Genomic DNA, 27763 nt, shown 5'->3' on the forward strand with positions numbered 1-27763 from the left:
AATAGCATTTTACATCCATAGTTTAGCGCAATAAATGCTTAAGGCTTTTCCTTATTCCAATTAAAATGATCCGACGGTTTAATGATTGTGCGAAAGGATTGTGGGTATGCAGGTATCCCACAAAGGGTTATTTGGATGTCCAAACTGTTGACACTTGTGTACGTTCACATCCATTGCTACCCGTCTGTTCCCAGGGTGCCCCACGCTTTCTTTCAATCTGAACATGATCCTTTAGAAAGATTTATTAGTATATCTAATCACTGCCTGCAGTGACTCGGCCGGTATACATTCCGAAACAGGGTCATATAGTGCATCTGGGTACATGCAATGCATGCATTCTTGCATGCCTATAGTGTAAAGTGTGCTACAGTTGTGGACGGTTAATGCACTGTGATGTAATGTTCTTTAGAGATAAGTCTTCAACCCTTTTCTAAATGGAGCATCGTTGGGGCAGTCCTGATTGATACAGGGATGTTGTTCCAGATCCTGGATACGTAGACGGAAAAGGCCTGTTGTTTATTTTTTTTATTTTTTTTTGCACTTCCTGGTCTGCAGTCTGATGGTGTCCTGGCTCCGGGTGTGCCGAGATCCACCATGGGTGAGGAGCTTCCCTGCAAGATAAAAGGGGGGTGCTGGTTGTGATGGCTTTGTAAACAATGCAACTAGTTTTGAATTTGGTGCAGACTGGCAAGGGGAGCTAATGGAGTTCCATCAGGGTGTGGGTAATGTGATCATATTTCCTCTGACTCTGGATGAGACGTGCTACGCAATGAAGGAAGCCCTTTAAGGTTACCAAACTTCAGCAGTGCATGTACAAATTCACCCATTTATCTTTCTATGAACTCATTCATCCATGCACTCACCCTCTCATCCATCCAATCTTTGATTCATTATTATATTCACCCACTAACCCGCCACATAACCGCATCCACAAATGCATGAATCAATAAAGAATCAATTCCACAGGAGTGCTTCCTTTCTGAAGTGTTCGTACAAACAAAGGGATTTTGTTCTACACGTTGACTATAGGCTAGAAGATCTCAAGATTACTTGTGATTCAGTATTTCTGTTTCATTCTCCAAAATGTCATCTATGTATGTGAATTAGGAGACGCAGGAGTTGCAGCTACTACCCAAGTTTGCTATTTTTGATCCCTGGAACTACTCCTGCTCACCATGGCCCGAGGGGTCATGAGGAACTTTCCTTGCTACCTAAAGTTTCATGAGTCATGAAGGCAGCAACAGGGGCAAAAAATAACCAAACTTCCCGGAACAAGCACACCATATGCACACATAAATAAACATAGATATACCAACACCCTCGACAACCTCTCCAATCTGGAAGCACTCCATTCAGCATACAACTCTCTTATCACCGCAACCAAAGCCTCTTTCTACAAGACTACGATTAATGAAGTGAATGATAGAAACAAAACACTCTTCAATGCCGTCAGACACATCAGTCCAACGCAGAACTCCCAATTTCACACTCAGATGACAAATTCAAAAACATCAATCATTTCTCCCCAGACCAGTCCGACCCCACTATGGGTGGGGACTCACTGAGAGAGGTAGCCTCATTAAGTGGTTTCAGGGGTTGGCAGATGGGAGGTATCGAACACCAAGGGGACGTTTGGAGGTGCGGGCCCCTTTCCCCTTTGAAGACTTACAACAGGAGTATACCTTCAATCCAGTGCAGAGATACCACTACTTGAGGCTGACGCGCACCCTACAGGGACACATCTCGCTAGGTACTTCTGTCCCTGATTATTCCCCCTTGGAAGATAGACTGTTAATAGATCCCATTGCTGAAAAGGCGATCTCCACGATATACCGCAAACCAATAAATAACATACCAGACCCCTTGGTGACCCTGTGCGCGACATGGATTGATGACCTCGGGAATACAGAGGACGAGGAGCGGCTGGAGGCCATACAGAGCCCCAGAGAAATCGCAATCCAGACAAGATTTTGTCTGGTTCTGCTTAAAATACTCCATCGCTCCTATTATCCCCACACACACCTACACAAATGGGGCAGGGCACAGACAGCACTATCTGTAAGGGGATGCCAGAGGGAGGGGACTTTCTTCCACATTATATGGGAGTGCCAGATGGTTGTCCGGTTGTGGCGGAAAGTCACAGATGTAATGTCCAAAGTCTCCGGTGTGACATTTCCAATGGACACTAAATGGCTCCTCTTGATGATCAAGGGAAGTATTGACCGCTCCAGAAACATCAGTCTATGGTTGGCCCTTGAAGCACGGATCGCAAAGAGAAACATTGCAAGGCGGTGGGGGGTGCCCCAACCACCATCGATGATGGAATGGGAAAGAGACCTAGACTGGTGTCAACGAGCTGAAGAGACAGTATATAAAAGCAGGGGGTGCACTAAAAAGTGGGAAAAGATATGGGCATCATGGCGCAAATACAGAACGACTATGGGGGAAATGTGAATCACACCAGCCACATTCAGGTGAGATAGGGCGGGGGACTTATAAATTATATCCTTATTTGTATTTGGGGATTGGGCTCTGTTGCGATTCCGCGCCCTTGTGAACCACGGGAAATGGAACGTCTCAAACCTCCCTCGAACGATATTAATGTGATGATGAAACTTAATGTATATGTATATGTGACTTTTGTATTGTATGGTCTTCTGAGCAAAGTTAATAAAAAGAGTTTTAAAAAACATTCTTCACCGGAACATAAAATTTGATTCCATATAGCCAAACAGAACAGGCGTGGGGAATCTGCCTCCAATCACCCAGCTTTTATCCTAAAGTAAACATATTTCAATACCCCCTAAAAATCACCAGCATTCCAGACTGCCCCAAGATTACCTCCTACAATCACTTCATACCATCATTAATCAGGAAGACTTTTCAATGAGATGACCCTACCACCCTTTTCAACATTATTCAGTTCTCTGTCGGTGAAGGAACCTTCCTCGTGGACGTCAAACTAGGACAGATCATCCAACCTCTACTGGACTCAGACTTCATTAACAACTGTACTATCATCCACTTATCTTTCATCAGACAGTCCCTGAAAACGTAGTCTCCACTCAACTGCAGGATTACATCCACAAGAATAATTTTCTATAATACAACCAATCTGACACCCAGCTGATGACAGCACTTTGTAGCTATACAGCCCTTGTAAAAATATATAAATATTAAAAAATAAAATTGAAATTGAAACAAAGTGGGTAAAGGAGCAGGTTAGGACTAGGAAAAGAGAGAGAGAGGGAGAACAGGAAGGAGCTCACAAGGAAAGAGGAACAAGTGGGGGAGAGCAAACAAACGTGCACCTTCTAGGAGAGTTGGATGATAAATAAGCACTCCCAAGTTAGCAGTGGACGGATGCAACTCATCCAGTCGGAACACTATGAGACGGGCATGCTCAATGGTGGGACAAAAACAGGAATCATGAGGAAAGCCACTCAATCAAGAGCTGAGACCTGGGACAAGCTACAAAGTCATCCATTCATAAAGAAGGGGCTCACCTAATGCCCGTTCTAAGTATATTTATAGACTGGATATAATACGGCTGGATACTGAAAGGTAAAGTTGTCTGTGGCTAAGCCCTAAACGTTTAGACTTTCAGTGAATGTGAATGTAGGAGACGTCAGCTCTTCCTCGCAGCCCATACGTGTTAAGCCGGTCACCCCAGAATCATTGCAACTGAAGGTTACTGGAAGCCCTTCACAGTAACTCTATGTAGGACAGCATAGGGTAGGCAAACATAGCTTTTTTTATGCAAAGAAAGGGGTTGGTTTCACCTCCTTCAGTTGCATGTGCACTTTATTATGCTATTGGAAACCTCCTTGTTCACTTATACTTCCATGCATCATGCTTTTCTGCATAAAAAAAACTTTTTTTTCCGAACACGTCATGAGTGCGAGGGCCTAACTTCGCTGTTATAACAGCCCAAGGCCAAGCACCTTAGTCTTCTGCGATTAGGCTTACACAAACACAGGTTTATCAATTGAGGCATAGATTTCCATCTGCAGAAGTCACAGAGGGCTAATGGGTGACGTCAGAGTCTTTATTTGTATACTTTTACTTTTAACACAGAGACCTCCTAAGAAGCGATCGGAGCACCTCACAGCTGTCTTTTAATACACTGACAGCTGTTCTTAACCTATGGTCCTATTCTGGTGGTCCACAGACTCATTAACCTCTATCCTTAATTCTATCCCAGTATTCTCAAGCATTTTGAGCTAAATAATTGTATAAAGTTGGTTTCTCTCTGAAGGATTATAGTTTCATTAAGTAACAATAATACTTTGAGTCTAATGTATTGACTTCCTAATATATTTGATATGTTTATTATTAAAACCAATAAATATATGTTTAAAAAATAATTATAAGCATTGTAAACCTGCTTTCTTTAAGTCAGACACTAATTGTTAGTTCAGGACAAAGCATATGTGAAGGTGCAAAGTCAATGTTCGCATTCAAAAATGCTCTTCTGACTAAAAATACTTTTCGTTTTGCTTATGAGTTTCTAGAAAACCATATGCATCTGCACAACAGAAGAGATAGTTGTTTAAGGGTTCAGTGGTCTCTGCGATGTACAGACTGCCAAAAATGCCCATCCAGGCTACCTGTTCTCCCATCCAGCTGGCAGCTGCAGACTCCAAGCACCCACACTTCTTGTAATGGACGGGGGGGGGGGCGTATCTTCACTTTCCAGCAGCACTAAAATAACCCCACTGACACTTCCCAGTAAGCAGCACCTATTCTGGAATAATAAGCATCTGGTGTTGTTATGCAATCACTGTCTTTTTCAACTTTTGACATAAAGAATCAACATAACCCCTAGTTTTATCCATGCCAAGCTCACTTGTGCCCTGTGTTGGTCCAATATCAATCCAATGACTCCTCCTGTCCCACCACTTCTGCTCAGAGCCCTAATTTCACATGATTACCAATTGATTTGTGAATGCAACATGGGTCTTATACTAGTGTGTGGCCACTCACATATTTAAACATGCAGTTGCAGAGGAAATTTGATGTGCTGTGTTCTGATAATGTGTTCTTGTGTGTGTCTATTTTATGTGTATTAATGTTGAGTTACAAATCCTAAAAATGGCTTGGGGATCCTTGGCTTCCAGTCGTGAATGAATGGGATCTGCAGAAGTCAACAGGTTAAGAACCATTGCATTATGCTACTTCTAGAGGTAACAACAGGAACCATGGACATGTAGTGAACTAGGCATTTAAGTCTTTTCTAAGGTAATTTGCACGGTTTGGTACCTAGATTGACTGGCAAGTCACCACCAAATAAGCGTGCCTTTCTTTATTCATTCTGGTTCCCTTAACAACATGCCTGTAGTTGCTTTTGTATTATGCAAGGTGTTTTATGTGGACAGACTTACATTTCATTCTTGCTTTCTAGGTAACTGTGCAGTTTGTTTAGGCTGGGTGACTAGCCGGGCTGTAGTTTTGGATAAGGAGGTTTCTGAAACATCTAATGAAGAAACATGGAGAGTGGGCGATGGACTTCAGTACGTAAATCATGCCCACCTTTTGCATGGCTTGTTGTAATCTTCCTCTTTGTCTCATTCCACAGAGACCAATGACTTTGCAGATGTTGCAGAAGAAGCTAAAATGAAAACAAAAGCCCTTCAGAATAAGCCATCCTCAGGTGAGAGCATACCCTTCATCTTCTCACCATTAATATCCTGGTCACACACAACCTTCTTCATCATGAGTCTTTTATATGGGTTACCTCATGCTGGAGGTGTGGTCTACTCATTAAGGTGTACATTTTGGAACTGGTACACCTGAGTTCTGGTGACAGCTTCACTACTTTTGTGATCCTAGGAGACTCACTTATTCTGTTTATGGCTTGGTTCTCTTGTGTGGCAAAATTTGCAGAACCTAGAAATAGGCTAAAAGGGAGTATCAGATTCTTTTAAATGAAAGGGACATTTTTACCCCAGATGTAGTGATCCTGTGATAGAAGAAGGATACTGCAATAAAAAATATTTCTGATTCGGTCAGTTGTAGAGAAAGCTTTAGATATCTGCTAGAGGCCGTGACAAAGCACACACGCATATGGATATACCCATATATACAGAGAAGCTGAGCCCCCTTCAGACGTTGGTGGCTGGAAGACTCATTCATGTTTGGGAACAACCCACAATTTCACACATTTGTAAGTGTTGGTCAATGACATTTGCCCCTTAGCTGGTTTAAAGGCCGGTCTGTTGGTGGGATAGTTGTTTTATCTGATTTGGAAAAGGCGAGCACTGCATGGCAAGTGAGTCTTGTTCCAACCATAGCATTTCATGTGCTAAAGATGTTGTATGACCGAGGCATGCACGGCTAAACCATGCATGCCTCTTCCACGCAGCCGAAACCACAAATGCGTCTTAACCACGCATTCCTTTACCATGCATGCCTTTCCCACGCAATTTTGTTGTAAAGGCATGTTTGGTAAGGGATATGCATGGACGAAATCGCCACTACTTCAACCCCTCCCCAATATTCTATTCCCCTACCCCGCCCCCCTGCCCTGAGGACGAAAACCTACTTTGCCCCGCACTTTAAACTACACCACCCCGCCCTGAAACTTATCCCAGAGATGCCCTTCAAATTACCACAACACCCTTCCACTTCCCTGAGTCCTAAAACCCCCCCCTGCCCTGAACCCTATATCCGACCCTCAACTTTAAAATATAAAATGCCCAACCCACCCGGTAGTTCACCCCCTCGCTGACCTTAAAATTACCCTAATCCCCTCCCCCAACCTGAGCCCTAAAACCCTGCCCCCTTTAAAAAAAATGGCTTGCCCCCCCAGATTGGAACCCTAAATCCGACCCCAACCTTTGAAAAAACTACCCACAGAATGAAACGTATTCCCGCACTGTTGGGAAAATTACCCCAAACCCCTCCAGCCTGTATGAGCCCTAAAACCCTGACCCCTTAAAATAAAACTGCCCGACTCCTCCCCCCCTGAAGCCTAAAACCGACCCCCAACCCTTAAAAACTACTCCCCACAAACCCGGCCCTATCCCCATTTACTTGTCTGGACCTTCCTCTTCAGAAGCTTTCTCTTCCTCTCCCCGTCCATCCGGACACTAGACTGTGCTATCTGCCTTAACCATGCATATGAGTGGTTAAGGTAGATGTGGGGTTCAGGCAAGCATAGTTGTGCTTGCGAAGGAACGGCACACGTGGTTCTCCCACTTTGTTCTGGCCATTCCCGCCTAAAGCAGGGACGCTTTAGTGGTAGTTGCAGATCTGTAGAGCACACTATCACCCAGTCTAGCCAAAACTAGGGTCTAGTGGAACTGATCGAAAAGCCAGATTTTCAGCATCTTGCACAATTCAAGAAGTGGGGAGGAAGCTCTTTTGTGTAGTGGCAAGTCGTTCCATACTTTAGGAGTGATGTAAGGAGAATGCTCGACTCCCGGATTTGTTTTTTCGTATGCGTGGGATATGTGCAAGTAGAAGTCCGGGTGAGTGAAGGGGTCTGGAATGTTTGGGAAACAGGATGTGATTCTTGAGGTATGCTCGACAAGTATTATGTAGCTCCTCGAAAGTGTGGGTGAGCAGTTGGTATTGTGCTCCTTTGTATATGGGGAGCCAGTTGAGCTGCTTCCGGTGTGGTGTGATGTGAGCAAAGGGAGGGAGGTTGACAGTGATTCTGGCCATGAGTTCTGAGTGGGCCATCCGGTGAGCTTTTTGTTGATCCTGGCATAGAGCGTGTTACAGTAGTCCAGCTTGCTTGTGACCAGGGTATGCACAACAGTTTTGTGGATGCTGATTGGGAGCGGAGCCATTTGAAAAACTGTTAGAAGACAATTTGCAACTCACCCTGATTTTATAATGAAATGTTAGCTTCAGTGGGCCTCGGGTACCTGGCATTTTTTGTAATTGTGAAGTATGAACCTCTCTCTAAAGATCAGAACTTATGTCTTATTGAAATTGAGCTTCAAGCAGTTTGATCTTATCCGGTCAGCTACCAGGGTCATGCAGGTGGTGAATTTAGACCTGGAAGTTGTTGTGATGTCTGTCAGGGAGAGGATAAGTTGGGTGTTATCGGCATACAAGATGATGACAATGCCTTGGGATCGGATGGTGTTGGCTAGTGGGGACATGTAGATGTTGAACAGGGTGGGGCTGAGGGAAGATCCTTGGTGGACTCCTCAGATCAGACTCTTCATCTCTGATGTGAATGGTGACATTAAAAAGTTTTGGCTTCTTCCTGTGAGGATGGAGCAGATTAATTGGAGTGTGGGCCCTTGAATTCCTCTGTTGTGGAGTCTTCTGAGCAGAGAGTTGTAAGAGACAGTGATAAAGGCCACGGATAGGTCTCCGTAGTCTAGGATGGTCCTGATGTTGTCGGTGTCTGCATTGAGTACTGTTTTGGTGCTGTAGTTCTTTCTGAAACCTGATTGGGTGTTGTCCAGTAGGTGGTGAAGCTCGAGGTGGGCTGATAGTTGCTAGTTTATAGCCTTTCCCATCACTTTGGATGGGTACGGGAGCAGGGATATTGGCCGGAAGTTGAACAGTTGGTTTGGGTCAGCTGATGTTTATGGATTGAGATATGCATTCTCTGGATAAAAATATATAGCAGTACTGCTATGATATTATCCCTGCTCAATGGCCTACACAGTGAAGGAATTTCAGAACAAAGTTTTTATTTTGTAATAAATAAGAAGTCGAATTAAGGATGAAAGTGTTTTTATAATTTATCATCATTATAAATATCATCTTTGGCATTATACTTGCATAGGATGGAGAATGACAGGCTCATCCAGGCTTTTACAAGAAAGAAGAACAAGCATTCACAAGTGTGTATTGGGTGAATGCAAGATTAAGTCAATGGTTGTATCAATAGGTGGGTGAGAGGGTGCATGAATTAATGAATGGGTGAATGGCTGAGTTGATGGATGGATGAATGGACAAGTGACTGAGTGCAGGCAAAGATTAACAGATTAGCAAATAACAGCATGAGTGATGTAGCAATGGATGGTGCATGGGAGTGTGAGAACACAGATGGAGGGCTTAGTGGATGGGAACGTTACTTAGTGTGTGCATTGATGGATGAATGCTACTTGTGATGAATTGGGTTATTGGTTGAGGGGATAATAACCCCACTCAAGCAACAACCACAATCCTTGTCAGGTTGAAACACAAAAGTCACTAAATTAACCTGTTCAAACTGTAAAAGGCAAATTGTAAAGTATTATTTAGCACACAAACAGCAATAAACTGACAACACAACACCTGAAAAATCTCTAACCACTTCAGACAAATATAGACAATTTTAATAAATAAAATGATTCCAGAAAGACAAGAATCCAGTCAGTAGAAGCAGAGATATTCAATTTTAAAGTTTTATGTAAAAATAACGCCTAGAAGCACGTAGCCCCGCTCACGGTCTTCTGGTTAAACTAAAATGGGGGAAAGTCACCAGTTCAAGCCAACTGCAATGGAGCACAGGTCAGATACAGGGACCAGGTTAGACCTGCTTAAGAGGGACCTTCTGAGTCCAACTTGAAGAATTCCGTTCACGGGTAAAGGGGCTGGGCATCTTGGACTGTTGTTGGTGTACCAAAAGTACAGTTCCTTGTCGCTGTGGACTGTCATTTTCAGCACAAAGAGCTGGTCTCACTAGTACTTCGCATTGGCAGTCGTCGTGGGCAGAAGAGTTTTGGCGTGTTATCGGTCGTGAGGACCCCAAACGTCCGGATTCTTAAAGTTCCTTTAGGAGGTGTACACTCTGATGCCAGCCAAGGGTCCAGGACCTGTCCAGCAGGGCAAAGGCAGGTCCAGTGGCAGCAGGTGAGATAGGCAGTCGCATGGAGGCCTCTATAGCTTGTTGTGTCCCTGTAGCTCACACAAGAGGTCAGCCATATGACCCTAGGAGCCAATCTGGTTAGCCTAACATGAAAGCAAGCAGGTTCAGCCTTTCTTCTCAGACAGTAAGGTAGTCCTTCAAGCAGCAGGGTAGTCCTCTGGCAGCATGGTAGTTCTTCTTGTATAACAGGTCCAGGAGTGTTCTGAATGGTTGCACTGGAGGTCCAATCTTTATACTTGGCTCAAGCCAATGTGTAGGGGGACTCCCTGTCCTACCCCCACATTTGATCCTGGAAGGTACTCTCCCTGTGTAGGCTCCAAACTGTCTGGGTGTGACAAAAAAGAGGGCAGGCCTGCTGTAAGGTTCCTTTGTGTGCAGAAGGTAAAACTCTTTGAAGTGTAAGTTTGGCTGATTACAGACCCTACCCAGACCCTCCCCAGCTAAGCACCCTTTATCTTACTCTCTGGACCCCAACCCCAACAGTAGAGCTATTCAGTCATGTGACTCTGGACACATCACTGAGTTAACTTATTACATTTAATAAGTGAAAACTTACCAGAAGGCACAAATGGGTGGGACAAGAAAATTCCAACTTTTTAAAAGTGGCATTTCAAAATTATGTATTAGAATCCAACTTTACAGTTAAAGAGGATTTAAAATTACAATAATTTGTGTGTAAACAGCATATCTTTGTCTGATCCCAATCCAAAGTTATCACTTATTAAATGTAATAAGTTAACTCAGTGATAGTCCATGGGAGATATAGGCCCTGCAACAGTAAAAAAATAACCTTAGGAGTTTTCCACTGTTAGAACATATAAAACGTAAACACACATATCCTACTTTTTAAATACAATACAGCCTGTTCTATGAGCCTTTAGGGCTTACCTTAGGGTTGACTTTTAAATATTAAAGGCTTGTGCCTTTTATGCCTTGCGAAAGGGTTTTTTGCCAGATGAAATGGCAGTTTAAAACTGCACTATGGGTTGTGTGGCAGGACAGAGTCATGTTTTAAAAGGCTACTTTTAGTGGGCGGCACGAGTGCTGCAGGTCCACTAGTAACATTTAGTTTATAGGCCCAGGGTACAAGTAATACTTTTTACCAGGGACTTGCAAGTAAATTAAATGCACCAATTAGGTGTAGACCAATTTTACCAGCTGTGAAGGTGAGAGTGCAAGCACGTTAGCACTAGTTAGCAGTAGTAAAGTTCATAGTCCCAATGCCTACAAAAACGAATTCAGCAAAACAGGAGGTGTGAAGGCACAATGTTTGCGGAGATACCACACCTAGGATGTCAAGTCTAACATTACTTGTTAGAAATATGTACATAAATTGCATGCTTAATGATACAGAAGCATATAGAAACTATGTCACTAGTGGAAGGAGCCAATCCAGGAACATGAATAAGCTGAAGCCAAAACGCTAATTGAGCGATAGAGTTAAAACACACGGCAGGGGGTAAAAACATACTTAAATATCTTGTTAATTGCCATAATAAATAATCAAGGAAGGCAAGGAAGGATGGATTTTATAGCCTGGGATAAGCCTTCAAAGCTCTCAAACCCCTAGTGCAACCAAAATCCCTTGGAACAAGTTTTCGTGTGCATTTGCTCAGGGACCCATGAGGAGGCTGTGTCCCAGATTTGCATTATATGAAAACATGGTGACAAGCTTGCTTATCCTCTCATGAACTTCTACCATTGAGAACTTGCAGCAGTTTTGGAGAAAAGGCTGCCACAGGTAAACTGGCTGCAGTTGCAATATGACTTCCAAACCACATTCATTTATTTATGTGCACATTCTTATCGAGAGCATTCAGCTCAAAAGGTATCAGGATACTGTACAGCAGAACAACAGAATACATAGCATCATTACATATAACCAAAGTAAGCAACCATGTAACTGGCAACAATTATGTACATCTAAGCATCAACACCACACCATGACACATCTGGAGGGGGTGAAACAGGACACAAGAGATAAAGATGTGTAAACTGGTTTTGGCAGGCCAGGGGCGAAACCTTAGATCGAAAGATGCAGAGGTGATCAATAAATAGAATATCCATAGCTATAGAGACCAAACAATACTCTAGATATAGTTCGAACAAGAACATATTAAAATTTGTATTTTAAATTGGAGTTGTGTTTTTGCCCATCTCAATTAACTCGCGAGAGAGTTATATTGTATTCCAGAGTAACCCTTGCAGTAATTCCATCTTTGCCCCAAGAAAAACAGCTGGTATTACAGAATGAAATGCAGAAAGCAGTATGATAAAACATATTTCTGCATATTAATGTTTTTCCATTGTGAGCTATAAGGGATACCTTGTATTCCCCGGTTATTATTGTAACCGAGAATGGAGGCCAGGGTGCTGATGGCAACCTGCCGAGAGACCATCCAAAAAGTAATATGGCACTATTGGCAACCGAGCAGTGGCCTTTTTCTGTAGCTCAAGCAGAAGGGGAGGTAGAATTTCCCATAATATTCATTCATATCTATACATCCATCGAGCCACCTGGGTCCTTGACTATGACTACTGGTAACTCAGATTAAACCTACGGAAAGAGTAGAAGTCTGGAAAAAACATACAGGCAGACATCCCAAACCAAATAGAAAGGAGCATATCAAGGGGGTTACAGACTAAGGGCCAGATGTACGACCCTTTCATTTAGCGCCTTGCAATTTGCGACTCATTGCAAGTCGCAAATTGTGAGGTGCTAAATGAAATATACAACAGTGTTATTACACTGTTTTGCGATTCCCAATGAGGTCGCAAATTGAGAGGCTCATTAATATTAATGAGCCTCTTGCAATTTACAAACCCATTGGGAATGCCAGCCCTCCCATGGATGGTGGACTGCTGGGCTCAGTAGACCACAATGTCTGGGACTGCTTTTTAATAAAGCAGTTTTTTTTAATCCAGCCCGTTTTCCTTAAAATAAAACGGGATGCATTTAAAAAAAAAAAAAAGTAAACTTTTTCGTTTCATTTTTTTAAGGGCAGGCAGTGGTTCCCCCTCTCCTTAAAAATTATTTATAGAGACAGTCACAAAATGGAAGGGATCCCCTGGGGAACCCTTCCAAATTGCAACTGCATTACCACCCTCTTGAAGAGGGTGGTCATTTGCGACTGTTTTCCGACCGCAATTACGGTCACACAACATACACACATAGTTTTGCAGACACAATTAGGAAGGGAAAGCCCTTTCCTAATTGCAACTCGCAGTTCCTAAATAGCGAGTCGCAAATGAATTGTGACTCTATATCTAGGAATTGTACATAGCCAACAGTGATTTTGCATAGGCAAACGGATCTGAAAACTCATTTGCACATGAAAAATCACGTTGTACATCTGGCCCCTAGTGAATGTAAAACAATTAAACCACAAGCAAAGTATACCCATTCTGATAAGTGCTGTTCTCATTATCCACAGGACTAAGGCCCACATGCATCAAGCTATTTTGCATTCGCAAACGGTGCAAATCGCAAAATTCGGCCGTTTGCGAATGCAAAAACCTTTTTTGGGATGCATCATTTTTTTTCATTTTTCGCAATTTAAGAAATCGCAATTTTTTGCAATTTCTTGAATTGCTATAGCATTTAAGAAATCGCAAATTTTGCGATTTCTTAAATGCTATGCATGATTTTTTTTAAATTGCAAATTCGCAATTAGGAAGGGGAAAATTATCATGAAGTAAACCTTCATGGTAATTTGTGAAAAGTTTCAAAAATGCACAAAAGTGCATTTTTGAAACTTATATTTTACACATACACATGCCCTTGGGACATGTGTGTGAGTAAAATGTACTTGCGTGACATTTCAGGGGTGCAGGGGGGGTCCTTTGGACCCCCCCTGCACCCTTGAAATTGCATTCTCATTTTGCGATTCCTTAATTGCGAATTCGCAAAATGAGAATGCCTTCCCATTGATTCCTATGGGCCTGTAGGCCCATAGGAATCAATGTAAAGCGATTCCTTAATTGCGATTCGCAATTAAGGAATCCCAATTAAGGAAAATTAAGAAATCGCAAAAACTTTTGCAATTTCTTGATGCATTGGAATTTGCGATTCCTAAATTGCGATTCCTTAATTTTCGCAATTTAGGAATCGCAAATTACTACAATGATGCATGTGGCCCTAAGGCCACAGCAGATGTTGAGACCGATACTTTGAAGATAGGAGGAGAATCAAGCAGACTACCACATGAGTGAGCTCACTTCGGAGGAGAACCTCTGGTGAGGGACAAGTCTGATAATGGGACTTGAAACCTACTGGTAAAAGGGAAGAAAGGGAAGAGATAAAAAGATTTTTTTTTAAAAACATATCAATAAGAAACTTGAAGGGCCACTGAAAAGTGACGTTCTTTCGACAGTTGAAACATGGGGGATGGGCCTGCTAGGCTTCTCGGCTGAAACTATAATAGCCATGAGGGTCTCCAAGCCCTTCCACAAATAATTCCAGCCATTGAATATATTGAAGCAGAGACTCCTAATAAGAACACAAATGTACGAGAACAGATATATACCACACTTAGACAAACAGGAAACAATGCACATAAGTGATATTCCAAATTCATTGGTCAAAAGCATATGAAATAATATTAGAGGAGGAGGGCTGGACTCTGCAGTTTATCATAGATATTCCTAATGGTGAAGATGTTTTAGTTGAAGCTTTTTCTCCAGTAGAACCCAATGTACTTCTGTATAGGTGAGTGGATTAGGAAGCAAACCCTAAATCAAGAAAAATTGAACAGGTTGGGATAAAGAAGGTACTTTACAGAAATGTGTCATCAGGGATGAACGAAAGATTGAGGCACACAATTTCCTTAAACTTAGACTCAGCAGTGTAATTAATGTACTAACTGAGCTCCAGTGATTGTTTCTTTGTTTCACTGTTTTTCGAAAACTGTATTTTTTCCAGTAGTCAAACCCACAGCTATACCTCTTCCCATGCTGTACAGAATACAAATAAAATTGGACTCGTGGCCAGTCTTGCACACAAAAAATCTAAAGCATCTCTTGGCATCACTAATATTTTTTCAGCCAAAGTAAAGTGCCAGAACTACAATACTTGACCACCTCTTCACCTGTCCCCAATTTGTGTTTATGTGTTTATGTATATCCCACAAAGATATAAGAAATAGTTCATATGTGTTTGCCTCAAGAACGACAGAACTCTTATCAGAGGACTCAGGTGTAGGGCCTGATTTTGATCTTGGCAGACAGGTTACTTCATCACAAAAGTGACAGATATCCCGTCTGCCAAAATAAACATCCCATAGGATAGAATGAGATTCATTTTTTGGCGGACAGATAACCGTCACCGATGTAACAGAGTGACTCCTCCACCAAGATCTAAATCAGGCCTGTAGTCTAGTAATTTGATGGACTTTGTGTCACAGATGATTTAAAAGAGTACTTGCAATAGGTAGGCAAGGTACCTACCATTGCTGCCTACGCTGATGATAAATTTCAATCTAGAAAATCTAAACTTGCATTCCCAGGTATCTTTTTCTTGGGCTATCTACTGCCAAAATGTCCGGGAAATATGCTACACTCAGCAAGTATAATAAAGATTGCTGATTATATAATTGTGGTAGTCATTTACTTCTAAGAACCAAAGTGGTGTATCTAAGTATAAATACTACCATGCAAGAGGTTTTAGTAGGTCTCCAGCAGTCCCAATAATAATGACTGTCTCTTTGTTTAGCAAGACTACTCTCTGTTTTCCAAGCCCTGAGGACCTATAGGCTTTCCACACAAGTTCAAGGGGCATGCAAAATCCAATTGAGGGAGCAGAGGACAACATTCCTTTTGGTTCATAAAAGCCCAGGAACCTCTTAGTCACAGACAGGTAAATATAAGCTTATGGGAAACCATCTTAAATATTTTATTGCAAACCAATACCATTGTGTATGTAAACAATAGCTTACACATCGATCTACCTAAATAGGACCTTTCTCCCATTGACAAAGTCTTTAAGTTTGCAATCTGAGTGCTTTCCATTATTCCTTATTACTCCATACTACCCAAAAGCTTATTGACTCCATCAGCATACTGGCCCAATTTAAATCCCTTAGCCTTGACTTCAAAGCAACCATTTGCAACCCTCCCTTTACCTCACTGTTAGACTTGGCATCTTTGGTGTGATTTCCCCAGACCTTTTGCCTCTACCTCCTGTATTTTTGATGCTGTGCTGGATTTCGTGTTTGCTGGCTTAGATGCTTTGGGCACCTTGCCACTGCTGATCAGTGTCAAAGTGCAAGTGCTCCCTGTGTAAATTATTATTATGATTGGTTCTCCCTGATTGGTATATTTGATTTACTGGTCAGTCCCTAGTAGAGTGCACTGAGTGTGCCAGGGCTGGTAAATCAACTACTACTAGTGGGCCTGCAGCACTGATTGTGCCACCACACGAGTAGTCCTGAAACGGTAACTTAGACTTGCCACCAGTGTCTGTGCGCAGTTGTTAACTGCCATGTCGACTGTGGAGTGGTGTGGCTCACTGGTTAGAGGCGGCAGACCCGGAAGCAGAGGACGGCCCGGGACCAGGGTTCAATTCCCGACGCGGCAGGGTCGTGGACCAGGGTCAGCGGACTCGATAATTCTCGCTTCGGTGGCTACTCTAACCAGGGATCACAATCGGCAACTCTGGGCATTAGCTTGCCTCATCTCCACAACGGCCCCCCACATACACCGGGGATGCCTGGTTTCACCTTGGAGATACCCAGCAGGGATCATCTCACAGGGAAAGCCAGGGCGGGTTCCCCAGTGGTCTACAGCGCTGGGACGCCCCATTTCTGGGGTAGCCATGCGCTTTACAAGACAACATAACATAACAAGTGCACCCACTTGCCAGGCCCTAACCTTCCCTTTTCTTACATGTCAGTCACCCCTAAAGTAGGCCCAAGGTACCCCTGTGGGCAGGCTGCGGTGTATGTGAAAGGTAGGACATGCCCTAATGTGTGTGGCATGTCCTAACAGTCAAATGCTGCCAATTTTGTTTTTCACTATTGTGAGGCTATCTGTCCCCATAGGAAAGCATGGGAGTCAATTTATAACACCTTATAAATATAAAGTACCACTGGGACCAGATAGGAAAATACAGTTTAGCATGCCTGAACTCAGAATCCAAAGCTGCATCTTTTAGGAAAGTTGATTTTTACATTTTGAATTTGAAAATACCACTTTTAGAAAGTGGCTATTTTCTTGTTCAACCATCCTGTGTGCCTCTGCCTTTTTGTGGATTGCCATTGTAGCAGGGTTTCTGTTCTCCCACAGAACTGTGCACAGAGGATTGGAACCTCAGCGAATTAGGGTGACCCAAAACTCACCTTAGTACCCAACAAACCCCTTACCGAGCTAGCTACAGTGTCTCATTGGTCATAACCTATTCCCAATGTTTAGACAAACCAGAACATGAACTCACCAACCTCAGGTTACGTGGAACACATGAGCACTCTTTCGTTATACAATCATTACAAACCAGAACATGGAGTAAAGAAGAACACGTGAGCATTTGAAATGTTTATTTACTAATGCCGTCTTCTCAGGCGCAGTATCTTAGATAATACAAGTAAACATATTATCAACAACAAAGCTACAAGCATAGTTACTAGTCCATAGAAAGCGAATGGTGACAGCATGTTACCATGCTGTAAATCAATAAGGGTATAACAACACTTATTTATCACCCTCCCTAACTCGCATATTATATTAATAGCTAAGAAGGTCTCTTTGGGTTGAATTAGGGCGGGCCCATACCTCAGTGTCCTAGTATGAATAGATCACATCAGCATACACCAGCTCTCTCTGCATGCGAACAGCATCAAGTCTCTTTGTGCCTCCAGCAAAGCAATATAAAAACCCGCCTCAAGCCCAAAGTTTGAGTAATAAAGGGGTAGGCCCTTATAACTCAAGGACCTGGGTCCATGTAGCAGTACAAATAAAATGTGGTCCGAGTTACCATATAACTAATATAATAAATCAATGTTATATCACATAGTAATTCACCATATATACATTTGTCAAGGATTTAAACACAATTATCGAGAAAAAAATCATGGAAATTACATTTATTAGTGCAATATTTGTTTAGGCGCAATATTGATATTTGCGTATATAAATCCGCCTATTGTATCCAATTTTTCAGAACAAACAAAACTTGAATGCAATTGTAAAATCATTACATTTGAAGTGCTCTCAGTGAAAGGGAGGGGGAAGTGTGGAGGTTGTGAGGGACCGGGTAAAGGTGGTGTGACTTTTTCAAGACATCACGTTAAAATCAAAACGCCTTTACAAGAAATGTACAGAAGGTTCCAGAATAGCATCACACATAGGTTAAATTAATAGTTTTTCTTTATGTCCTATGGTGTGTTCAAATGGCGTAGTCTACGTTTCGACCCCCAGTGTACGCTAGAAGGGTAATTAATGCCTCATGTTGGGGTCTTCATCAGGACAGTGGTGTGGAGAGCCTGAAAAAATTAATGGAGAGGCTGGAATTTAATTTGAAATGGTGAACAAACTAAGTGGCAATGAAATTGCAGGAATGATTTACATACATCAATAGACGGTCGACATCTGCGCCGTCTTAGCGTGGGCCTGGGCAGGGCTCCTATTAATTCTGTGAATACATAATGGATGGAGATAATGTTTCAGTGGGTTGTGTGGCAAAATTGCCCGAGGAAATAAATAGAATGGAGCGGGGAACTTACTTGGACTCCTTTCCTTAATGACGTCTGAGCATCGTGTCAGGGAAAAATCTTGGTGTTCTCACAAAAGTTTGACGCACTTTGAAAGAGATTCCCAGAGAGCGCCGATTAGAGAGATTGTGACTCGAAAGTATATCAGTTTAGGGCGAGAGAAGTTAAGAACAATAGGCAATTAAGAGAGGTGCATTCTGGTCCCATGGGTTCCGAGTGCACATTGAAGTTTAATGGCATTGCTCGTGAAACCTTACATGAAAGCATTTTGTGCACGAGCGTCACATGGGATTAAAAACGGGACTGTGGCATGTTAAAAATCCCTATGGCTCGTAAAGCAGGGTACTGGGCTCGATTCCCAAAGTTCATGCCATCACTTACTTGGGCTTTTCAAGGGCCGAGAATGCTCCTTGCTCGCTCGAGGTGCAGACGCCGAGTGCTGACAGGAAAAATGGGCTTGTCAGTGTAGACCAATCGCATTCCACCTCTTTGGACAGACTCTGGCACCGCGCGAAGCGAGAGCAGGGGAGCGTCTAAAAAGTAGAGATTGACTAACTCAGGGTTAAGGGAGTGTATGGAGGCTAGCGCATAACACCTCAATGGTTGCTTGGAAAATACCGATAGTATGTACGGATACCATATGCGTGTGATATAAGTTGGAACATTTATGTGTCTCATACCTGGATGGATTTGGACTGATAACCACATACAAAATGTCTTTGATCAAATATCATACATGTCATAACTGTATTGGAAGGAGAAAAAATACAAACATAATCATCATATGGTATTTATATACAATACAAGCACGGGTATCACTGGACATCTATGCATGATAGTATAATCTGTATGCTATAAGTGTGTAAGCAGCATCATTATTGGTGTCCATTGTATAATGTCAAACTGCAGTTTTAAATGTTAAGGGATCAGGTTACTGCATGCAGGATGTTCATTCTGGGTTTATGCCAGCCATTTGGGCAAAGTTGGCATCTAGTTCATTGAGCCCACGGGTGATGGTTTTGAGTAAATACATCCATTTACATTCCCTGATATTTAGTATGGTGTTCAAATTTCCACCACGTGGTCCCAATGAGATCTTTTCCAGTACTAACCATCTGATGGACTCTGGAGTGTGGTTTTGTTCACTGAAGTGTTCCACTAAGGGGGCTCCCACCGTGGAACAGCGAATTTTGCTGCAGTGTTGAAATATCCGATTTTTTATTTTCTGCTTTGTCTGCCCAACATACATCAAGTTGCATGGGCACATGATGGCGTAGATAACACCACTCGTGTTACAATTTGTGAAAGATTTCAAGTCTATAGTGAGATCATTATACACTAGTTGTTTTGTTTCCCAGCATGTGAGACATGCTTTGCATGTTGTGCATTTGAAGTGGCCGACCACCTCGGGTAGATTCCATAGTCGTTGAATGGTTGGAGCCTGTGGAATGTCCAGCATTGAATGTACCACATGATCCCTTACGCTTTTGGCCTTTCTGAAGGCATGCATCGGTGGGTCCGGGCTCTCAAGGGTGTCTGCAACCAACCCCCAGTGTTTGTTGACTATTTTGCGTATTTCGTTGCTCTTAGTGCAAAATGTTGTGACACAGATCATGCGTTCCAGAGAGGTAGTACGTGTTTTGGGTTCTAGTAGAGTTGATCTGTCTTGGAACCAGGCTCGCTTGCGTGATCTTTTTACCAAACGCTTAGGGTATCCTCTGTCTATTAAGCGATTGATCAGGTCCTCAGATTCCTTGAAGAAATCCTCCTTCAGGGAGCAGTTTTTCCGTGTGCGGAGAAACTGGCCGAAGGGTAAATTGTCCCTTAAACCCCTCGTGTGGTGGCTTGTGTATCTCAAAAGAGAATTTCTTTCCGACGGTTTTCTAAAGAGAGTGGTGTGAAGGTGGCCATCATCCGCTTTGATAGTAATATCCAGGAAGTCGATGGACTCTTTGCTCATGTTCATTGTGAATTTTATATCTTCCGATTGGTTGTTCAGCCAATTCATAAAGGCGTGGAGTGCTTCTTCGTCACCTGTCCATATCACAAGGACGTCATCTATATAGCGATGCCAGGTGGAAATCATGTTACGGTATGGGTTCTCCTCTGTCAGTATGCAGTGATGTTCATATTCAGACATATAGAGGATGGCCAGGTCTGGAGCAAATGCAGCGCCCATAGCAACTCCTTTGCTTTGGATGAAGAATTTGTTCTGGAACATAAAGAAGTTCTTTGACATCGCAATTTCTAGTAGATCCACTATAAATTCTGTGGGAACTCCCGCTGGTTGTTCACGTCTGTTGAGAACTCTTTTGATACACTCTAATGCTGGTCTCTGGGGGATGCTTGTGTATAATGAGACAATGTCCATCGTGACCAAGATTTGACTATTTTTATTGAAGGGAGTTTGTTCTATGAGGTTGATGACCTGCATAGTGTCTCTGAGGTACGTCGGTGTGGCTTCTGCAAGTGGTTTCAAGAAGACATCAACATATTTACATAGTGGTTCTAGAAGTGAACCACAACCTGAAATGATCGGGCGTCCCGGTGGCTTTGTTGGATTCTTATGTACTTTGGGTAGTACATATATGGTAGGTGTCCTGGGTTGTTCAACGTTAAGGTATTGTTGCTCCTTGGTCGTCAGGAACCCCATCTCCAGGGCTTTGCGAGTAAGGGATACAATCTCCTTCCGTATCTCATGTGTGGGATCTCGTGCCACTGGTCTATAACTGATGCCATCCGTTAGTTGCGAATAGATCTCTTTCTTGTAGTCTTCTACGTTCAGCATGACAATGGATCCCCCCTTGTCCGCTGGTTTAATAACCACCAATTTGTTATTTTTGAGCGAATTCAAAGCTGCCCTTTCTCCTGCTGATATATTATGTTTCACATAAGACCTGTTTCCAAGTGTTTTGAGAACATCCCGTAGCACCACACTTTTGTAGGTTAGTATTTTATGGGAGACAGATGCCATGGTCGGCATGAAAGTAGAAGGAGGTCGTAGATTAGTAAAAGCCGTCATAGTTGTTGGTGGCTTGTTGGTGAAAAAGTTTTTTAGTCTTAACTTTCTGAAGAACCTGGTGAGTTCAGCTTGTATGTTGAATCTGTTGGGTTGGGAAGTGGGTACGAATGATAATCCTTTGCAGAGTATGCTTGTCTCATCCGGTGTGAGTGTGTGATTGGACAGATTTATAATTGGGCTAGTATTTGGCCTTGTTCTCGGGGGTTCCCCTGTTACCATCTGTAGGTCTTCCTCCTGGTACTCCTCTCTCCATGATCCTCTGGTTGGAATCGGACCTGTTTCGGATTATTATTATTATTATTATGTTTCTTATATAGCGCCTGAATCGACCCCCGAAGGGGTATCTCCGCGCTTGCCTTGGGAACCCGTCCTGGCTTTTCCCTGTGAGATAGCCCCTACAGGGCATCCCCAAGGTGAAAGCCAGGCATCCCGCCGCGGGGGGCCGTTGTGGAGATTAAGCAAGCTTAATGCCCAGAGTTGCAGAGTGTGAACCCATGATTAGGTCAGGCACCGAAGCGAGAATTATCGAGTCCATGGACATTTGAGCTCAAGACCCTGCCGCGTCGGGAATTGAACCCTGGTCCCGGGTCTGACCTGTGCTTCAGGGTCTGCCTGCTCTAACCAGTGAGCCACACTTCTCCACCTGGCCTTGTTGTCTGCCGCCATCCCAATTCTGCTGATTCTGACCTCGATTGGGGCGGCCGCTCCAGGAACCTCCTCTGCCTCGTCCTCTCGGTGGTCTCCATTGGGTATCCCCTAAAAAAGGCGATTGGGGTCCGCTCATATGTTGGTTCGATGGTTGGTACCATTGGTCTGGTTGTTGATAACTGCCACCCGGTATGTTCTGTTCGTTCTCACTTTCTCCGCTGTAGGAGGAATCTGAGAAGTTGGTATATCTACGTGCACATCTATAGCCGCCTCTCCCTCTGTTGGAGAACCGGCCCTGGTTGTCTTGTCTGTAGTAGTCTGGTTGTAAGTAGGGATAAGTCTTCTTTCTGTCGTAGTACTGAATGTCTCTCGCTAATTTGTCCAATTTTTTGGTTTGGGTTTCGACATCAAAGTCTTTCAGAGTTTTTTTCAGCTTATCCAAGGTATCCCTGGCATCTGCAAAAGCCGAATGACTTGCAATCTCAGCCTTGAGTTCATCAATTTCCTTGGTAAGCTGTTCGACCTGATCTTTAGCTGTCTCCACTCCCAGCACCATCCAGTGCCGGGAGCAGTTGTTTGCCACAAAACTAAAACCCTCTTTGAATTTAGGATTGTCAACAAAAATGGCAGGTTCGTTGTGTACTTGTAGTCCAGTGGGGATGATATTGGATCTCAAGTACCCTGTTAACAAATGTCCATGTAATTTGGTTCTTACCAATTTTTTCTCTAAACGTTCGAGTTTATTTATTTTCTCATTTAGGGAATAGTCTACACTGACACTGTTGGTTGTAAGGAAAGCAGTCCCTGTGTCCCCTTCAATCAAATTCTTTATATAATCTTCTTTATAGGAAAGGGTCTCAAGTTCCATCCTGGTGAAACCCTGACTATACACAAATAGAATTAATCAAACATGTAAAACTAAATTGGAAAAGGAAAGAAAAACCCTCGCAAGAGTGCTCTTGCTCAGAGAGTATGAGTAATAAAGGGGTAGGCCCTTATAACTCAAGGACCTGGGTCCATGTAGCAGTACAAATAAAATGTGGTCCGAGTTACCATATAACTAATATAATAAATCAATGTTATATCACATAGAAATTCACCATATATACATTTGTCAAGGATTTAAACACAATTATCGAGAAAAAAATCATGGAAATTGCATTTATTAGTGAAATATTTGTTTAGGCGCAATATTGATATTTGCGTATATAAATCCGCCTATTGTATCCAATTTTTCAAAACAAACAAAACTTGAATGCAATTGTAAAATCATTACATTTGAAGTGCTCTCAGTGAAAGGGAGGGGGAAGTGCCCAAAGTTGGCAGAAGCTGCACTTATGTTATGTCTATAAAGGCGCGAAGATCAGACCTCATAACAATTCTGTATCGTGTTGTTCCTGAGGCTTCAGCACTCTATGTGCAGACATAGTTTATTAAGCAAAGCTGATATCAGAGTAATAACATATTATTCTCATGTAAACCACAACTAACTACTAGGTTGAAAGCTAAATCAACAATTAAGTGTCGTGTGCAGAAGCAGCAAAAGGAAAAATGGCGTTTAAACATTTAATGAGCATATGCTAACTTAACAAATTATAAAGATATACAGTAGCTATATGACACCCCCCCATGATCCGACGACGGATAAGATAAGATAAGATAAGGGCAACTTCATGAAAGCAGAGTTCAAGAACTGTGAGCCATGAATGTACAGTAAAAAATGGCAAACATTCGCTCAAGTCAATAGGACTGGGAAATTGTTCGATGTACGAAAAATCGCAAAAAATGCAAGCTGAAAGTCAAATATCCGGAAAGAAATTATGGAAAAGTATTTAGGGCAAGACCGTATAAGCAAAATATGCAGCAACAGCCTCCAGCATGAAATCACCGTCTTCATCAGAAAACAGTTCAGCCATCCAATTCAAAAGTGGAAAAGAACAGACGTGTTCCCCAAGTATCGGAGTCTCTATTACCATCAGAGGACAACTCGGTGGGTTCTCCAGAAAGCTCAGTTCCAAGAAATCCTGCGCTGCCGTGAATATATCCCAGGGACCCATTCGTCCATGCACCGCTGCTATGGCCATAATCCTTTCGTCAGAACAAACCAACTCGTGAGTAGTGATAGGACTCATCAGCTGATTAAAATCGACGCCAGGAGAAACCGGTCCGCAGAGACACAAATCAATGGCCCAATCAAAATCACAGCTCAGGCAGTGAAACACAGGCTGGACACAGGTGAAGTAGGAAAATCGAAACGATAATCCATATGCCGTGCTTAAAATCGCAAGCGGCAGTGTGCCAAAATATTCAAGCATTCGGTTGCGAAACAGCGGCAGCAGAGGCTGGGCCGCTTCTTCCACACGTGGGGCATCCATATTTAAGGAAGCAGAGAACAACTAGGACGCCTGCCGCTAGTGCCAGTAAAACCGGGAATCCACCAAACAGACTCGAGAAAATGGAATGAAAGAAACTAGGGATTACTCCAAATATTTTTTCAAATGAAGTCACAAGGCCGCTGCTAACTGCTTTAAAAAAATGCGCTAGCCCAGATGTCGAGGACGCGTTAAAGATAGCATGTATCATTTCGCCAAAATGCAACGGCAAATCAGTATTTAAAAGGGCCTGAACCTCGGTCCGGGTGTTAGCAATGTGAAGCACGAAAGTTTCCCGAGCCGAACTCAAGGCCACTTCTTTCTGGGACAATAGAGCCCTCAGTCTAGTCATGCCGTTGAACTCTGCCTTCAAGGTTGGTATGCGTGGCCAAATGGAAACCTCCCTATTTTCATGTGTGGGTGGGTATAAGACATTTCTGCAGCAAACGACACGTTCACTTACTGTTACCACATAAGCTACACCTTTAATTAACCCGCAACAATCTTCATTATTCAAAAGTAAATAACTTCCATTCCCTAACAAGGTAAAAGTCGGGATAATTGCTGGTACAGGAGTGCCTTTTAAAACACAGGCTAAGTTTGGTCGGTCCTGATTGCAAGAACTGTGTAATTGTATGTGTCTACACATTAACGAATGATCTGGAGTTTCTGTACATTCCTCCCCATTAAGATAAACTTCTTGGCCATCCCTCAAACATCTATAAGTGAAAGGAAGGGACCATACTTCATGGAGAAAACCACTACCCAAAGGCTCATAGCGACCTATGGCAACATATTTCATACAGTTAGTAAATTTATACAAAGCAAAAGGTAATGTTAGCAGACCGTGGATAAGCCACGTTGCAGCTGAGGCTTCCGCCACAGAAAAAGGCAAGGATTCCAATTTTTCAATATGTAACATAGAAAAAGAAGCATCACGCATAGAAAGCAAGCGTTGTTTGTCAGTCAAATTAAAGGGTGCAAAAAGAGAGGACACGTTCATGTATCCCCATGGCACCTTGCCAGATTTAAGTGTTTGCAGGGTCCATGCAAACTGCATGATAGAACGCAATTGATTCTGACCATGGTACAACACAGATACCTCATCATGCACAATATCCACTACAGAAGACACAATGTTATCTAAAGTGTAAATGCGTGAAGAAAGCATGTTAATACTATTGTCCACCACTGCAAGTACCTTCTCTAGATTTGCCTGATCTATAGCCCTAAGTCGTGTTGCAGCCTCAATCTGCGATGTTTTCCAAATTTCATTGTACACAGCATATATCCACCTTTTCGACCTACCACTAGCCGGGCCTTTTACGAAATCATTTAAATCTACATCATCATTTAGTTTTGCAAGATGTAATTTAACTGCAGACAATTTAGAATGTTTCAGCCAGGTTTGACATAATTTACCCACAGAGTAAGTTGTGACAGAATGCTCATTTTCAAAACGTGAATCAGGTTTAAGCTGAGCAAAGCCGTCAGACAAACCTAAAAGACGGCGCTGGCAAGAATCAGCACTCCTGTGCCACACCAGCCAACCTTTTGGGTCTATACTGGAGATGTTAAAGGAAGAATTCAGCAACAGGGCCTGTAATTCTCTAATCGAAAATTGAGTATGATTACTCCAGCCTGAATATTCCTCTAACTCAGGGATAGAAGGAACATTTAGTTTTTTAGCAGTAGCCAATCCAAAGCATGTTGTTTGTGAAATAGTAGAATTAAAAAAAAAATGTGATTAGGGATGAGACATGCACGGTGCAAAGCCTCAGTGCCTTGTACCTGCCAGTCCTTAGAACCCCAAACTGATTTTAAGTCAATTAATTCCTTCCAGACTTCATAACCGCCAATAGCCAGCTGATCTAGAAAGGACTTCGAATACAATAGTTTGGTATCGGTAAGTCTAACCTTGGACATAGGCTTCTGTGTCATTTTAAAATAAAAGGACTCGGGATTAGACTGATTGAAGTCAGTAAAATAAGTGTATTTTTTCAAAAAAGTACTAGAACTGCCTTGTATAGGAGCTGGGCAATGCTCCCATTGTGTATAATTCACAGTATTCCTTCTGGATGTTGTTTTATGTAAGAAGTGATTGCCAAAATGTTGAAAGCAAAATAAATCACCATAATTAGCAGATTCTAAATATAAATCTTCAGCATCAAAGGCAGCATAATATTTCAAATCAGAAAATAAAGACTCTACGGCCTGAACATCCCAATCATCAGAACGTATGTTCTGTTTCACCACATCCCCCATATTAACTCTAAGCACGTTAGGGACATTAACAACTTCCGTAGGGCCATGAATTTGAAATCGAACGGCATCCCACACGATCCCATCAAGGACAGGCCAAGCAGTGATGTTAACAAATGTCAAGTCTCTTTTCAGTCTGTGTGCAGAATGTGATGAGGAAAGGGGAGCCATAGTTCCATTGAGATGGCGAATGCATGTTCTTTCCTCGACATAGTGTCCATTTACCAATCGGAAAAAATAAAACACAAAACCAATTGACATAAAAAGATATATCGAAAAAAGCACCAGCCAGATATATGTCCAAGGGGGAATCAAAAAATGTTTTTTAAATAAGGTAGCATAAACTGCAAAACGAGAGGGTTTCTTCGAGGCAAGGGAAACAGAGTCAAATGAAAATCTGGATTCCGTGGCTAAACGTGCTTGCAGGTCAGGCATGGACAAATCAGTGGGATATGCATAGTCTATTTCATTTTGATCGGCACCTGGCAAAGTACTCAATAAAGGACTGGAAATTGCAGGTAATTCAATGGCCACTTCTGAATCATGATTAAAAGCAGTGGGCACAACCGAATGTCTCACAATGGAAGGACAGGAAACTGCTGGTGTCATACTAAGAAGAATCGGCCACTCTGTGTATCTTGACATTGTCAATTGAAATAAACCTGTTTTCCTTACGACCAGGAAGCGGTGGTAAAATGACTGTTCTCGTGCCCTTCATTCCAAGGACTGGAACCGGAGCTCGATAGGACGGACCAAATTCTTTCTTGTTATCGATCTTCTCTCGAACCAGTTCTCCAACTTGTGGTAGCCAGCCGACTACCGGGATCTGCAACGCAACATCCGACGTGGAGGGCAAATGTTCCCTTGCAAGACCGTCTCTGGTCTTTTGTAGATTCTGTAAAACATTGCAATGTTCATCTGCGTCAAAGGAAGTGGC

The 27763-nt window shown here is 42.6% G+C and overlaps 1 long non-coding RNA gene across 1 annotated transcript in view; it reads left to right on the forward strand.

The window, feature by feature from the left end:
* Positions 1–2144: 2144 nt before the first annotated feature.
* The window catches only part of LOC144767488 (uncharacterized), a 78204-nt gene continuing 52585 nt past the window's right edge, over positions 2145–27763 (forward strand). Inside the window, exon 1 of the long non-coding RNA XR_013598231.1 lies at positions 2145–5653. This is a non-coding gene — a long non-coding RNA (uncharacterized LOC144767488). The remainder of the gene's footprint in view (positions 5654–27763) is intronic.

The sequence above is a fragment of the Lissotriton helveticus genome, chromosome 7 (genome assembly GCF_964261635.1).
Source record: "Lissotriton helveticus chromosome 7, aLisHel1.1, whole genome shotgun sequence".
NCBI lineage: Eukaryota > Metazoa > Chordata > Amphibia > Caudata > Salamandridae > Lissotriton > Lissotriton helveticus.